This window comes from Silurus meridionalis, chromosome 13, assembly GCF_014805685.1.
Source record: "Silurus meridionalis isolate SWU-2019-XX chromosome 13, ASM1480568v1, whole genome shotgun sequence".
Lineage (NCBI taxonomy): Eukaryota > Metazoa > Chordata > Actinopteri > Siluriformes > Siluridae > Silurus > Silurus meridionalis.
Window position 1 is genome coordinate 9,391,315 of NC_060896.1, and position 17,583 is coordinate 9,408,897.

The 17,583-nt window shown below is 37.7% G+C and overlaps 1 long non-coding RNA gene across 1 annotated transcript; it reads right to left on the minus strand.

The window, feature by feature from the left end:
* Nucleotides 1-11,473: 11,473 nt before the first annotated feature.
* LOC124395508 lies at nt 11,474-11,872 on the minus strand. The gene is made up of 3 exons (XR_006927634.1): nt 11,800-11,872; nt 11,637-11,726; nt 11,474-11,560 (listed from the first exon to the last, which is right to left on the minus strand). It is a non-coding gene; the product is annotated as an uncharacterized LOC124395508 (long non-coding RNA).
* Nucleotides 11,873-17,583: the final 5,711 nt, after the last annotated feature.

The following is a 17,583-nucleotide window of genomic DNA, read 5'->3' on the forward strand; positions in this document are numbered from 1 at the left end:
TCAGAATCAGATTATATCAGAATGCATTATTAATAAATGAATAGGTTTATACTGTTAGAATTAGCCCTAGAAAAGGAAGCAAGGTTTTATTTTTATTACATTTATTCAGCAGGACCAAATCAAAGTTTCATTTTATATTTTAGCAAACGGGAAAAATAACCAAGAAAATTCCAGCGTGCCTTACATTTTATTAGACTTTATTCAACTGCTGTTATGACTTGTGTGATGTATGGCTTTTTAAACAATAAGCAAGCTGCATGTGTCTGTAGCGATGCTGCTGTTAGCACACCAGAGGCTACAGCTAATTTAAATTTACCCTCCAGAAGCACTGCTTCTGCTCAGTCCTCAACAAGTGCCCCAAAGCACTGTTGGCTGTTTTAGACTCAGTTCAGGCAGTTAGTGATTTCAATAATATTGATTTTAGCTTATTACCCTAAAAGTGCTTTCAGTAATGTATACCGCTCATTTAATCCTTCTTGGAATCTCACAAGACCATGGCTGGAGACCTGGGAATTGGTGTCTTCAGCTTCATGTGAGAGTTTCTTCTCCACACTGTCAAGAATCCTAAACCCCTATCATCGCACCATGTTGCATAAAAGAAAGAGGAATTTAGAGAAATTGGCCCATAAGAAATCCATAACAAATACTAAACACATGAATGAATTTGTAAGGATTTTGTAAGGAAAACAGGAGACTAATTCTGTAGATAGATGGATTAATGGACAGATAGAAAGAAAAAAGGGGAAAATAACTGATAAAGATTGCAAATACTTTTTCAGGTTGCTGTTGAGTACAAAATAATAAAGTGAGGAAATGTTTTTTTTTATAAAGATTACTTTTATTTATAAAATGGGGCAAAAAGAAAAGTGGTTACAGTTGTGTTCAAAATTATTCAACCCCCAATGCTGTAAATGGTTTTAGGGAATTTAGTGTACATTTGTAATTGTATTCAGAATTAAATCCTACAAGGACTTCTTAAAGAACCATATGCAACTAAAATGACATCAATTAGTTTTGTAATACAGTAGTAAATGTTTCTTTTGTGAATTCTTCATTGACATAATTATTCAACCCCTTAAAGACTACCACTCTGAAGAACAGAGGTTCAATGAAGTGTTTTCAATCAGGTATTGAAAACACCTGTGGATATCAGGAGCAGCAATAAAGCCTAATAAGCACCAATTAGGCAGCTTTAAAATGACTGTGATACTCAGCTCCTTCTAGACATTTACTGGTGTGGTTACAAACATGGTGAGGTCAAGAGAATGGTCCAGGAAGACAAGAGAACAGGTGATTACTCTTCACAGGAAGGGCAATGGCTATAAGAAGATTGCAAAGATGTTAAACATACCAAGAGACACCATAGGAAGCATCATTCGCAAATTCAAGGCAAAGGGCACTGTTGAAACGCTACCTGGTCGTGGCAGAAAGAAGATGCTGACTTGACTGCTGTGCGCTACCTGAAGCGTAGAGTGGAGAAAAGTCCCGTGTGACTGCTGAGGAACTGAGAAAAGATTTGTCAGATGTGGGTACTGAAGTTTCTGCTCAGACAATACGGCGCACCCTGCGTAATGAAGGCCTCCATGCCAGAACTCCCAGGCGCACCCCCTTGCTGTCCCCAAAGAATAAGAAGAGTCGACTGCAGTATGCCAAAAGTCATGTGGACAAACCACAGAAGTTTTGGGATAGTGTTCTGTGGACTGATGAAACAAAATTAGAACTGTTTGGGCCCATGGATCAACGCTATGTTTGGAGGAGGAAGAACAAGGCCTATGAAGAAAAGAACACCTTGCCTACTGTGAAGCATGGCGGGGGGTCAATCATGCTTTGGGGCTGTTTTGCTTCTGCAGGTACTGGGAAGCTTCAGCGTGTGCAAGGTACCATGAATTCTCTTCAGTACCAGGAGATATTGGATGACAATGTGATGCAGTCCGTCACAAACCTGAGGCTTGGAAGACGTTGGACCTTTCAACAGGACAATGATCCCAAGCATACCTCCAAGTCCACTAGAGCATGGTTGCAGATTAAAGGCTGGAACATTTTGAAGTGGCCATCGCAGTCACCAGACTTAAATCCGATTGAGAACCTCTGGTGGGACTTAAAGAAAGCAGTTGCAGTGCGCAAGCCTAAGAATGTGACTGAACTGGAGGCTTTTGCCCATGATGAATGGGCGAAGATACCCGTAGATCGCTGCAAGACACTTGTGTCAAGCTATGCTTCACGTTTAAAAGCTGTTATTACTGTAAAAGGATGTTGTACTAAGTACTAAGATTGAATGTCACTTGGGGGTTGAATAATTATGTCAATGAAGAATTCACAAAAGAAACATTTACTACTGTATTACAAAACTAATTGATGTCATTTTAGTTGCATATGGTTCTTTAAGAAGTCCTTGTAGGATTTCATTCTGAATACAATTACAAATGTACACTAAATTCCCTAAAACCATTTACAGCATTGGGGGTTGAATAATTTTGAACACAACTGTATATAATGTTCTGATATTGTCTTTGGTTATGTAATGAATTGACAAAAATTCAACCCTAACCCTAACCCTAACCCTAACTCTTTACAAAAGGATACTGATTTTGTACTTTGTAAATAGGCTTAATAACGTAATTTAGGATATATTGTCATTTTAATTGAGAAATCTGATCCAATTAAAAAAGATTAATGTTTAAATAAAGTAAAATAAAAGTAAAAGTGAAGTAAAATAAAAAACAGTTGAAGTTCTAAGTTTTCGAAGTTGTTTTCATTTTCACTGTTCAGTAATGTTATTAATTAGTTTTATTTTTTACTTTTTTGTATATTATATATATTTACATATATTTCTGAACTTCTGATCATCTTTACTGTACCCCACAACATCGTATATCTGCTATAAATGGACATTCGGTGCAACCCAGATGAGGATGGGTTCCCCCCTGAGTCTGGTTCCCCTCAAGGTTTCTTCCTTATGCCATCTCGGGGAGTTTGTTCTTGCCACTGTCGCCACCGGCTTGTTAATCAGGGAAAAACTTACTTATAAAGAACATATTCACTTTTATTTACCACATTTTCTGTGTAAAGCTGCTTTGAGACAATGTTTATTGTTAAAAGCGCTAAACAAATAAAAATGAATTGAATTGAATTAAATATTAGAAAACTGGATTATGTGTTGGGGCCACTACCACTGCTTGGCCACTTATTATTTACGCCAGTCCACCCTATTATAATTGCCTAGAACCGGCCCTGTTATACAGATCCCTACAATTAAAAGTGTGCGTTGGTGCTTGTTTGAGAGAATTGGACATTAGTTTAGAGAAATATGCCATACCAAGTAAGAAAAACTGTAATTTACCAGAGTTCTGTGCAACTTTCTTCAATTGATGTGCACAGAAGTGACACCAACACACACATATCTCCCAAGTAGAGACGACCATGCTTTCAAGGACTCAGTGTATTTATTATTTATCCAGCCAGGATGATTCACTGAGGCAAAATCCAAACCAAGCAAATATCAGTTTCACAGTTGAGGGACCAGAGGTCTTGCCTGAGGGTCCACCTGAGGCTTTGTGGGACTTAAATTTTTCTGGACACTAGTAAAGAAGCAGATCCACTGAGCTTTCACTGCCCAACAAATTCAACTTTAACACTTGAACATACATTATGTGCTTGCTTACTTTTTTATTGTAAAAAGAAAATATATTTATTGGTTATTATGCTGAAGAAAATTTAGCATTTACCTCAAAGTTTTACATGTTTAGGATACCTGGTTTGATCTTTACTATTACTGTCACTGTTGGTGTGGAGTTTCACATGTTCTCTCTGTGCCTGCATGAAGTAAGGTTACTGTTTAGATAGTGAGACATTAAGATTGTCAAAATAAAGGCTGTGAGTTCAAATCCCACTGTGGTGGAAGAAGTACACAAACCATGCATTTGAGTTAAAGTAGATACAGTAGGTAAAATATTACTCCAAACATTAAAAGTGCTCCCTTTAAACTTTCACTTGAGTAAATGTACAAAAGTATTTGCCTTCAAATGGATTTAAGTATCCAAAGTACTATGATTTATTATGTCTAAAATGTCCTATTATCATTTCTTGTCACAAGACTCTTACTTAATCAACTCAATTTGATCTTAATCAACTCAAAGGGAACGATTGATTTCTCAAAATGTAGTTGAGTGAAAAGTAGGATATTTGACCTCGAAATGTAATAAAGTTAAGGTAAAAGTCTCCACTAATTGAAATACATCAGTAACGTAGATACACGAAAAAGCTCTATAGTACTTAATTACTGTAAATTTACTTCGTTACTGTCCACCACTAAAATTACAATACTTTCAAGCTGCCACTTTTTGGCTCCTGAGCGTATTTCTTAATTTTTCATCGCTCAATTGTTTCCTGTAACTATTGTAGGATTCCTAGTATAGAAGTGGTGCTTTGTGATTGGCTGTAGTCTTTTTCCCCACATGCCTAATATATCATTACAGTGTTCTATTCTATTCTATTCTATTCTATTCTATTCTATTCTATTCTATTCTAATCTAATTAATCTCATAGTATTTTAAGAGATGTGAAATACTCTTATGCTAACCGTCTAATGTCCCCAAATAGTACAAACTGATTAAGTCAGATTTTGTAGGTTTTGCATATGATGCAAAATATCTGAAATTCACCAAATCAACACAAGGGCATTGCCATGAACAATCCAAAAATATAAATGCTTGGATTGTTCATGGCAATGCCCTTGTGTTGATTTGGTGAATTTCAGATATTTTGCATCATATGCAAAACCTACAAAATCTGACTTAATCAGTTTGTACTATTTGGGGACATTAGACGGTTTGAGATTTGAGATTGTAAGAATTGTGCATTCATGAGATGCTCTTACTCTGGGACATGAGGAAATTAACCCAGCATTAACCCACACAGAGCACATCTTCTTTATGGATGGCTCTCCTGTGCAAAAGATATTGTCGATTTTCTTCCTGCCTAATAAAAAACACTACTTCTGAGTGCAATTGTCTTGTTGCTGTTTTGTTTTGTGTGTAAACATAATAAAGCAGCATTTTTATTGCATTTATATTTTACAAACATGATATTAAGCAAGCGTACAAACAAACTTGCAAACGCCATTCCACCAGAAATAGATTTAGCTCGCATCTCTGCGCTGCTCAAACCTGGAGGCTTCTCGTTTTCTAATTATGATTCCTTTTGCTTATCAGTTAAGGTTTCATTTCATGCATGGGATATATGCAAATTGATCCGACTGTATGCAGATACGCTGCCAGCTGTTTGCGTAGTGAACCCCATCATCTTTGATCTTTATCTCATTAGGGACAGAACGAGGCACAGATTAATAAATTCTGTACTCTTTATGTGCTGTCATTATTTTGACACAGAGCCAAAGCCGCAAACACTCACCTTGCTCACTCATGCCAATGCAGATAGGCTCTTCAGGACAAAAATCTTGGCTATTACACTTTGTTAGGCTCGCCCATTATTCGATTGGTCTTAGCATAATGCGCTTTAAAAATGAAACATTCAAAATACCCAAAATTTCTAATGATATTGATGCACAATAGAAATTCCTGATTTTTTTTCTTCATACTTTATGAACATTATGGACAGTGACTACCTGACACAGTACATTATGATACTAATAAAGTATTATATTTATGATTAACAATCAAATGATTAATTAGTTATAAACTAGTTGTTATGAATACAAGTGCCATCAGTTGTCTTTCTATGAGTGACTTGTTTTTGAATGAGTCAGTTGCTGAGAGGAAAGTTCTAAGACCTAAAAAATATCTACTGACAAAAGGCTGGACTAAAAAAACTTATTTTGATTTTAGACTTGAACACTAAAACTTTGTCTGATTCCTGAACACTAATTGGAAGGCTGTTCCATAACTGTAGGGCTTTGTAAGAGAAAGCTCTGCCCTCTGATGTAGTCTTCATTATTGTGGGTACCAACAAATAGCCTGCATCTTTTGATCTATGTAGGTGTGGGGGATCATAATCAAATATTGCGGTGCAAGACTGTTCAGTGCTTTATATGTCAGTAGTAGTATTTTGTAATCAATGCGAGATTTAAATGGGAGCCAGTGTAGACTGATTAAAACAGGGTTGATGTGGTCATTTTCCTGGTCCTGGTAAGGACTATAGCTGCTGCATTCTGTACTAACTAAAGCGTATTTATGCACACACTAGAACATTCAGTGTTACCGTAGTCTAATCTCGATGTAACAAAAGCATAAACTAGTTTTTCTGCATCCTGTAACGACATCACATTTCTTATTTTAGCAAAATTTCTAAAGTCAAAGAAGGCTGGCAATAGTATTCACATGAGCTTAAAAGGGCAGACTAGAGTCAATAATTACACAAGGTCTTTTAATACTGTACACACAAAGACAGAAAGACCATCCAGAGATGCTACATAATCCGACAGCTTACTTTTAGCTTCATGTGGACCAAGTAAAAGTACCTTCATCTTATCTGAGTTAAGCAGGAGGAAGTTTTTAAGCATCCATTGTCTAATGTTCTTTCCACACTCCCCCACATGGTTAAGCTGACTTCTCGCATCTGGCTTTGCTGAAATAAACAACTGTGTATCATCAGAATAGCAATGGAAGCTTATACCATGTTTATGTATAATTTCATCCAGAGGCAACATACATAGAGAAAATAAGTGGGACTAAGACAGATCCTTGTGGAAAACCAAACTTTAACTCAGAGAGTATGGAGTACTCAGCAAACTGATAGTGATCAGTCAAAAAAAAGCTGAACTGTGCTAAATATTTTCTAGTCTATTAAGTAGGACATTATTATCAATGGTGTCAAAAGCTGCACTAAGATCAAGCAAATAAAGCAATCAGACACAGCCCTGAGAAAAGCATTTCGCTCCAAACAAACAATAGTGTTGTAATTTAGATGGTTATTCTTTTGTTAACGTCACAGTACTTCGATTGGTGTATTGTTTGTATATGTTTCTGAATAACTTTAACATAAAAAAGCCATTTAAGTGGTAAAAAGCAAATATAAAAATAAAAGGGCAAATTGATGGAAGTTTTGACAAGAAATTTCATTCACACTTGTAAAAGTATTTTTTTGTATTTTAATACATGGTGTGGCTGCTGTATTTTGAAGTTTATTTTGATACTTTAGCAAACCCTGTTCACTGCTCTGTCATCCAAGTCTGAATACAGATATTTGGGGCACTAAAAATATACAGATACATAGATGACATTGTGTTTAAACTCTTGAAAAGAGGTAGACAGTATGAATCTTTCTGAATAGGTGATTAGAAAGAGTAATGGTTGTACTCATAGGGAGGATCGTTATTTTGATGGATGAACCAGATGAAGAAAAAAATAAAAACCTAGATCCAAAGTCTCAGAAGTATCAGAAGCATCATAGGTGAGTGTGTGGTATGGTGCTAAAAGAGGAAGATCTGGAGAGGGAAGATAACAGAGAGTATCTGTGTTCAACCAGGGTGACAGCCTTATGGCAATGATTAGTTTGAGTTAGAGTCTAGAGATGCAGACACGATAAGCAGCTATCTTAAATAGATTTGCTTTATAACTTCAAAACAAGGCTGTTTTTTAAATAATAAAAGCAGCTGCTCTTAATGCTTCTTTCAAAATCATTTTTCTGCCTGCTAATCATTTTTAGTCGTGATTTTCTTGGTTTGTGTTGATTGCATTGTTTTGTGAGCACATCTTTTGGATTCTGAGTTGTCTGCTGTTGTTAGAGAAAGCAGTGCTGCTGTACTTGGGCCTGTGCCTGAGAACGAATACAACACATATTCCTGCACATCTTTGTTTATTATTGCACTGGCAGGGAAAATCATTCCCTGGGCACAGTATGCTCAGAATTCATTTGCAGAACTCTTCTGATTTTGTTCCAGTGTGGTTTTTAACTTGTATACACATTCGCTTTTTTTTTGCTTTGAATAAGAATCCAAGCCAGCAACATTAGGCAAAATCACATCACAGTACATTACACCCTGAAATATTCAGTCTAATGTATGTTTCAATTATGATTATCACCAAAAATGTGTAGGTAATACTGTAGGTATGTTAAATCAGAATCAGGTTTATTGGACATACACAAATAATTTGGTTTCAGCTGTTGGTGACTTTCAAAAGTACAGACATAAATAACACTATGCATTTAGCTTAGACTATACAAGACAGATTAGACTATATAGACAATGTGAGATGATATAGACAATAAAAGTATTAAATAGAACAAAATATAGTATATGACAGATCAGTAATTACATAAAGTGTGAGAGTGCATGATAATGCAAATAACAGTATTGTGTGTCATGTCAGATAAAGATGTTACTTTAGAACTTTTGTAGTGTGTGTAACATATGGGGATGATGTGATGACTGTCTGTTTTGATAATGCAGTACTTATAAATATGAAGCAGGGCATATGATCAAGGTCAGTTGTTAATGAGGTTGATTGCCTGGGGAAAGAAACGATTCTTGTGTATTTGGTGAACAAGACTTTGTAGCACTTGCCAGAAGAGAGGAGTTGAAAGAGGTTGTGTCCAGAGTGTGAAGAGTCAGTTGTGATTTTTCCTGCCATTTCCTGGTTCTTTTATGGTACTGTCCTGGAGAGTGGGCAGAGAAGCACCAATGATTTTTTTTTTACATTTTTTACTTTTTACTGCAGTCTGTTCCTGTCCTGTTTTGTTGATGCTCCAAACCAGATGGTGATGGATGTGCATAGGACTGATTCAATGACTGCAGTTTAGAACCATATCAACAGCTCCTGTGGCAGACTGTACTTTCTTTATTGGTGTAGAAAGTACATCCTCTGCTGGGCCTTTTTTAGAATAGAGTTTATGCTGGACTCCCATTTCAGGTCTTGGGAAATTATAATTTCAAGAAATTTTAAGGTCTCCACAGAAGACACAGGGCTGTTGGATATTGTGAGGGAAAGTAGCGTTGAGCAGTCCACTATCATCTCCACAGTTTTGAGCAGGTTTAGCTCAGGTTGTTCTGACTGCAACATGACACCAGCCGCCTTTACCTCCTGCTAATATGCAGACTCATTTCCATCTTGGATAAGATACCTCATGACCTCCATATCCTCCCAGCAATGCAAGTTTCAAAAAAGAATGAAGTTAAAAAAACATTATTAAGAGATTCACATTTAGCTCCTAAACTTTGGAATGGTCTTCCTGACTGGAATGGTGTTTGTGGCTCAGACACACTTTCTCAGTTTAAGTGCAGAGTAAAAATGTATCTTCTCAGCAAAGACTAAACATAACACACATCGCATATCATAACCTTGTGCTCCATTACATCTGATCAAATGCAAATGATCAACTTGTGCTTGTTAATATCATGAACAGCAGCTACGCTAATTCCTTTTCCACTGCTTCTCTTTCTCTACCCATCCCGAGGCATTCTGAGGTTGTGCCAGCCCCAGTCACGCCCCACCTCATTAAGATTGTGGACCTTTAAAGAAGTAGATGCTGACCCTGCAAACATCCCGAACCATCTAGAGACGTACCAGTGCTAATAGGCACTGGTCGCAATCGCAAATGTTGCTATTTTATGAGTTGCTCAGTAGCGTCACTAGGTTACGTATGTAACCCCAGTTCCCTGAGGGAACGAGAGCTGCGTCTAAATGCTGTGGGAATGCCTCGCATTGTTCACGCTCTGAATCATGTGTAAAATCTGGCCAATAAGCAAGTCGTGATGTCATCAATACGTCGCGTAAACCAGGAAGCTACAAAATGGGTGAGCAATGATAGCGATATTAGCTTCTGAAAAAGGAGAAGGTAAATGCTGCAGGGATGCAGGGAGTGTAGACTGTTGATGCAGCTCTTGTTCCCTTAGGAAACTAGGGTTACATACGTAACCAAGTGACGTTCCCTTTCGGGAACTCGAGCTGCGTCAAAGCGCTTTTGGCCATAGAGACCACAGTGGGACACAACCCGTTGAACCGGGGAGGAGAGGACCTGAACTGAATCGAGTAGCCCCTCTCTATTGTGTGCAGCACCCAACGAGAAACATCTGGCAGGCCTTCCCAAGCCAAGTCTCTGACCCTTCCAGAGCGGCTGGAGCAATGTCAGCGGGTCTCCTCCATCCACAGCGATGGATGGAAATGGAGGGAGACACCCACAGGAGGGTGGCTGCACTTTGGGGCACATCTTGTGGGAGAGTTAACAGCCTGGCCTCCCCTTCTGAACAGAAGTCTGATAGGGAAAACAGCCTTTCAAGGCTGGTCTCTGACCCTCTCAGAACAGCTGGGGTGATCCCCTGCAGCTGTGAATGCTTACTAAGCAGGCACGTGTCCCCTCCATCCCCAGTGGGGACGAAAGGAGTCACCTGGTGAAGGGAGACTGCGCTCTGAGGCACATCTTGGGGGAGAGCTAACAGTCTGGCCTCCTGGTGGTGTCGAGGAGGTACGGGCCCCGTGTAATGAGGTGTAAATCGCCCACCCCGAAGTAAGGTGCTTTGATTGTCAGGGCTGCTGCACCACTGCCTGTTTGTTTGAGGAGAGGACCACCCTCAGGTTGGCAGGAGAGGCTAGGGAGGACTCATCCATCTCCATGCCTTTTGCTAGGTCGGCCTGCAAGCCCCGCGACCTTCGGTGCCGATTCGCCTCGGCGAGAGCGGGACCTGAGCCGCAAGGGAGAGCGCATGGCAAAAAATGCTAACAGTTCACTCCCTCGAGAGCCGACTAAGTGTGGCACCGGCACGTCCATATTGCTCTCGAAAATTGGGAAATTTAGGACATAAAAGATTTTAACAATAAAATGTATAAACTAGATATAAGAATGTTACTAGTAGAAACCGACTACGCCACCCCTGGGGCTCAGTTACCGTGGATAACCCTTTATAAAGACATACACAAGGCACCCAGGTTCGTCTACAGCTGAGTCAGGACATGAGAGAGAGGTATAATACACAGTTTATTAAGAACTATTAAAATGATATAAAAACATCCATGATATACCACACAAGAATGCTCGGACTCCAGGGCTGGGGACCTTACTTTAATGATCTCCTATCCACAGCAAAAATATGTGCACTCATATGACTGTGGCAAAAAGCAAAAAATACAACCAAAATAATAAAAACAGTCAATTCCATTCAATCCACCTCATAAAAAAGACATGACCTCTTAGCATTCCGATGGCTGCTGGGTACACCTTCAGGTCTTCCAACTCCTCAGATAAACAGAAATATAACTATAGCAGTAGTTTCTCAGGCCACCTCTCAGTGGATCGTCACAGTGTTCAGCACTGTAACAGACACACTGAACGCACTAGCATTTAGCTTCTTGGCTAATTTGGTACTCCGTTAGCTATAGCGCGGTATGGCCAGGACATGCGTCCTACGCTGATGCTCGGCACGTAGATAGCATGCACGCCAATGCAATATGTCACTCCGTCCGCGCTTTAGCGATCCGCAGACCACAAGACAGCCAGGCAGCAAAGCAACAAGACAGCCCGGTACAAAGACACCCTGGTAAGAAGACAGCCTGGTACGAAGACACTCTGGTAAGACAGCCCACTACAATGGATCTCAGATCCTCATTTCCTGATTACAGAGAAATAAGCACAAAATAACCAACTTCTCACATCAGAAATGAATACCCGACAGTTAACTGACTTACCGGTTCAACCAGGTCACGGTGTGCCAAGAAACTCTAACTGAGGAAGTGGGATGATTTTAACCCGATAATGGCTGGATTCCTCAATCCACACTAAAAGAAAAAAACAAACCACCCTTAAAACCCAATCGACACAATCAGGCTACCAAGACGACTAAATCCTTACCACACGAATCTCTCCCAGCTGCGCCAGATATCCGGTGACGTCACCAGTGTTCAGGAAAACGCAGTCCCACCAGACACCCACTGCTCCTTTTAAAGACCCACTAACTTGATAAGTGAAACCTGGCCATCATTCCAATTGCTCCGCCTCAACCATGTGACTGTCCCCACTACCACATAAGCATGCTCCTAAGCTAAGCAAACAACACATCAGCTTTTTTTATTTGTGTGTGTGTGTGTGTGTGTGTGTGTGTGTGTGTGTGTGTGTCTTATAGTCTTATATAGATCTTATAGTCAGGTGTCCACAAACGTTTGTCCATAAAGTGTATATTAAGTGTAGAATTGATGCAGGTTATAAGACATTTTATTGATTTTGAAGTATGCATGATGTTTCATGTCTAATAATAAATCAACTGTCTGATTACATTTTTGTAGCCACAAGTAAATTTTTAATGATTGTCAGTTTTATTTAGTTAACCGGTAGAAAATATGGAGTTTCAGTGCTACAGTTAATTTCAGAAAAATACCACTTTGCTTTTGCACCTGCGCTAAGACTGGGTTTGGCAGGGAGAATCTTGGACTAAATTTGGCTTAAATATCCTCAATCATTTCACCCACTTCAGCACAGATGCTTTAATTTCTAAATAAAAAAACAGCAGCATAACTCAAGAGCAAATGCTTACAGCTGGCCAAATTATTAAACACACTGGCATTATGACAAGTCACATAGTAACATAGTAAAAAGTCTTGTAACTTTGCCTTATTTGTGACTGTGTTCAGAAAACATATTAAACATCTGCATCGGTTTCTTTTTAAAGTCATCCAGTATTACACCACATTTGGAAAGTGATCCTTCCAATAGCTTTCTGATATAATGAATTCAGATGGATATAATGGCTGCCTATGGCATGCTATTAGCCTTAGATTTATGGATTTCTTTCTACAGGTTCTAAACGTGCTTTAGACATTAATGGCGGTCAGGAGGCGTGCAGTCTGGCTCCCCGTGACAAAAAACATTATCATAATCAGGTCTTTAGCACTATACAGACTCAGTTTAAGAAGCTACACCTGCATCAAGTGAAGAATACTGTAACAGATAGCAGTACTACTAAAAATGTGAAGGTTATAGTTGTGTTATGTCTTTTCTTGTGACCTTCTGAACAGAATTGTAGTGAACATCAGGCAGGGTTGATAAATATAAAAATATATAAATGTACAGACATTAAACTTCATTGTTATTGAAAAACCGTCCCTTAGCAAAAATAACATTATAAATTCTTGGCATCCAGACAGTTAATACCTAGCCATAACTCTTGTAAAACTTGTCGTTGGTGTTCTTTGTTAGTTTTATTTTTATTCTTGACCTTACAAGCCAGTTTACCCCAGAGATGTTCAATAGGATTTAGGTGCAGTGACTGGGCAGACCATTTCATGATAGATTAGACTCCAGTTGGCTGCTTTGTATCTAAATACTGCTTATATTGAAGTATAGAATGCTAGCCATGTTGATTCAGTATTCCTTTTGACCTGAAATAAATCTCCATCCTCAGACCCTTGTTTGTTGCATATAACCAAAAGGAATGTGCATGTGTCTCAAAAACAATAAAAGACGAGAATTGAAAGTACAGATTGCATTGTTGATCCTGTAGTAACAACACATTCATTTGGACTGTTACTGTATAGCAGATGCTCAACAGACTAATATTTCAATCAATAATATTTAAGAGAAATAATATACTGTATGAAGAAATATAATATTTAATAATGAAAAATGTATAATCATTACAGAGAAGTTTTATGCAAGAAGATAAATATTCCATAAATAGTTTATATATATATATATATATATATATATATATATATATATATATATATATATATATATATATAAATAATTTTTTTTTTTTTTTTTTTTTTTCTTTTTTTTTGCTGTTTATAGCTGTTATAGCATACAAGACAACTTGGACATGAAATGTAAGAAAAAAGGATTAAAATACAGATGTGTCACTGATTAAGAAATTAAATATTGTAATAATAAAAGCTATTAATAAACATAATTAAATTTTATCCCATGCTCTTCTAACAGCAAAACCGTTCATGTTTTAATTGTTTCTCAAAATAATTAAATCATATTTCTTTTAGTATTGCTTTGTTTTCCATAAAAGTTTTTGCCTATGTTTTTGCACTTCACACTAGCTTTGGGCATCATGACTGTAGTTTATGATTGAGTAGTTATAGACTAATCCTGTTCTCATCTGGCTTGGATATTTATCTTCATTAGCACTGAAGATCATAATTATTTTCCTTTATCTGGTGCTGAAGAGAATGTAATCTTTATCAGTATATCAGTTTATCAGTTATGGCTTTGCCTGGACATTATCCATATGGTCCACAATCCTATGTGTGTGTGTGTGTGTGTGTGTGTGTGTGTGTGTGTGTGTGTGTGTGTATGTATATATATATATATATATATATATATATATATATATATATATATATATATATATATATATATATACGTACATATTTAAATATATATACACACACATACACACATATGTTTACTATGTAAACTGAGTGTGCGAATATTTTGTTGACCAGAATGTTTTTTTTTAGTTAGCGTAACATTAAATTAATTTCCAGTCTGTGGGACGTCACAGTCTCATGGACTGGTAAATACTGTTTTTGTTTCTTTTGTTCAAATATCTGTGCAACAGATGTGAGGGAGTTCACAGCAAGTATTTTTTAGAACATCTGTAGCACTAGCTGAAAGGGGAAAAAATGCATAGAGAATTGCATGTACAAAAAGACAAGTGTGCGAAGCCCATATTCATATTCAAAATATATCTACATGAACCCCATTCTGAAACCCTGGAATATTTGGTTACCTTAATTATACCTTATTAAAGCGTCATTTGTGAGCTTTGACCTGGGGACCTGGGGAGATCATTTTCCTCTCAGTAAATCTCATAAGATTTGACAGTGTTTATAATGAGTTTACTGGCAAAGGTAGCTTCGAATCAGGCTGGCTTCATTAACATCTTGTCATGCAGGAGGAACTGGAGGCTTCAGTCGTACTCCATGTCTTCTAGACATCTGCTACCGGGAGGCTCCAGGGCAGGACAGGTGGCATCTCAGAACCCGGTGGCATTTATTTTAGCCTATTGTGTCATTCTGATGATGACACATCATTTCACTGGATCCTGCAGACCCTCTGCTGAGAATATTGTCCCCACTATTCACTTCCTCGCTCTGATATTTTCCACTCCACAAAGCACAATACCCATCACTGCAGTGACAGGACTGTGCGTGTGTGTGTGGGATGAGTTGTCTGCCGCATATCTCAAAAAGCACCTGTCTGAATGTGCATCGAGTAGAGGACGAGAAAAAGAGAGCAGCTCCTATCCAGGCCTTCTGCATTTTAGAAATATTTATGATTTAATTATTTTTCACCACACTGGCAAATGCAATTGTAAAATGTATCCACCTTCTTAATGTAATTTATTCTGCAGATATTTAATGCAGTTTTGTTGCATTTAAGGCACTTAAAGAGGGCACAATACAAGCTGGTGTGATAAGTCCCAATAGAAGATAAACAGTTTATATCAAAAAAATTTATTATCTGCAGGAATTAAAGCTTTAAACTTTAAAATTTAAACTTTCTCATCTCAAAACATCTCAAGAGCGATTTTTATTCTCAGTTAGGGAAGGAAAATCGATTTCCATCTGCATGGGAGTCATTTTAAAACCTGTTAAAAATTTCTGTATGCTACCTAATTTAAATGTATACCAGATTAGGTAGAAACTATGAATAACTGAATATTTCTTAATTTGATTGCATTTGAATAGGTTAATGCTTTTTAAAAGTTTAATTTGTGTGTGGATGTATATGACTTTTTAGTTTTATCTGTTCCTATTTATTGTATAACAGAACATGATTATAATACTATAATATTATAGCCTGATTCTAGTTTCTAGACAATATCCATATAGGATACACTTAACAATGATCCACATATAATATATAGACTATATACACTAAAGTATTGACGTTTTCAGCCATGAATGGTTTTCTGCATACTGTTTCCACAAAATTAACGGCACACAATTGTATAGAATGTCTTTGGATGAGGTAGCATTATGTTTTTATCTTCAATTGAACTAGGAGACCCAAATCTGTTTCAGCATCTTGTGTGGCCTGCTATAAAGCGCAATATCTGCCCTATGGAACACTGACTGCACCCTTGGCCCCCTTTACCCCGATTTTACCAGTACCCATGTGACTGAATGAGAACAAATCACTAAAAGCACACTCCATCCCTAGAAGCACACTCCAGTAGAACATCGTCCCAGAAGAGTGGAGGTTATTATAAGCAAATGAGTGTGAAATAGGATGTTCAAAAAGTACATTAAAATCCTCAGGTGGCCACAAACTTTTGTCCATGTGGTATATTTTGTTTTAGCATTCTGCAATCATGCAATATTTCTATTTTATGGTATGAAATAAAAAGTCCTGATACATGCATTGAATAGTTTAATGTTAGGTCTCATATACGGTCACACTAGGACATTCATGCAGATTTGGCAAGTTGTTTTTCGATTTTCCAAGTTCTCTGCTTATACATCATGATTCTGCTTAAAACATATTGAATGCTTGATTAATTGTGTGTAATCAATTGTTAGATTTCTTTGCTAATTTAGAGTACCCACAATGCAATTTCCAAGATCTATACAGCATATATAGCACCCTCTGGAGGTCAGGCATGTGCCGCACATTTGGAAAGAAATCGGCCTAGATAATCAGGAGCACGTTACCTTGTCTCTGACAAATGAGCTGACAACCCTGTTCCCGTCCTCATTTTCTTCTCCAGGGACTCAAGAGAAACAGAAACAGCGAAAGGTGTGATACAGGAGAAGAAACGACAGCAACAAGGACGGCCACTGCAGGTGAGCTATATATAGAAAGGCCTTAATGTGATACATCATGCCCGGATGCTGAAAGGAGATGGAGTTGGGGCTAGGGCCAGCTGCTGCTTCTGTTAAATCTAGAATATGGAGTCGATAAAAAGAACAAAAAAAAGAAATACAAGACTATTACTCTTAGCTTCAATCCCATACAATGAAAGATTAAGAGCATGACATGGAGCATGGTCATTTTGGATAATGTAATAGACATTAACAGTACATTTGACATGTTTATTTATCATTTCAGAAGCGTGTGACTTCTGTTACGAGGTTGCATAGCCACCAGAGATGAAAAATTAACAAAGTACATTTACTTGTGGTACTCTAATTGAGTAGATTTTTTTTTGTTCTATTTTTTAAAATAGTTTTTAAATCTTTAATTTAACTTGTACTTAAGTATGTTTTGTTTAAAGTATTGTACTTTACTTCGTTTTAAATCATATCCATTACTGAGTAAAAATTATGAAAATCAAAATAATGTAAGGGGAAAAAAAGAAATCGCACCCCAGAAACAACTGCACTAATTGATTGATGAGCAAGAGAACAAACTCACAAAGATGGAGACGGACAAGACTGACTGTCAGGCGCAAAGAACGTACGGGAACCAAAGTGAATTCAACGATGGCCTTTTAATGCAAAACAAATGGGCAAGGCAGAAAGCACGAGAAATCAGCACCATACACGGGTAAACTAAACCTGGAGGAAACTGTGGCAGAGTGAGCACAAACAATACACACAGAATCTTGCACGCTAAGTGAAAACCAAACGGAGTAGCTTGGGTAGTCCGGAATGTTTATTAGCCTAAGCTGTAGAACGGACGATG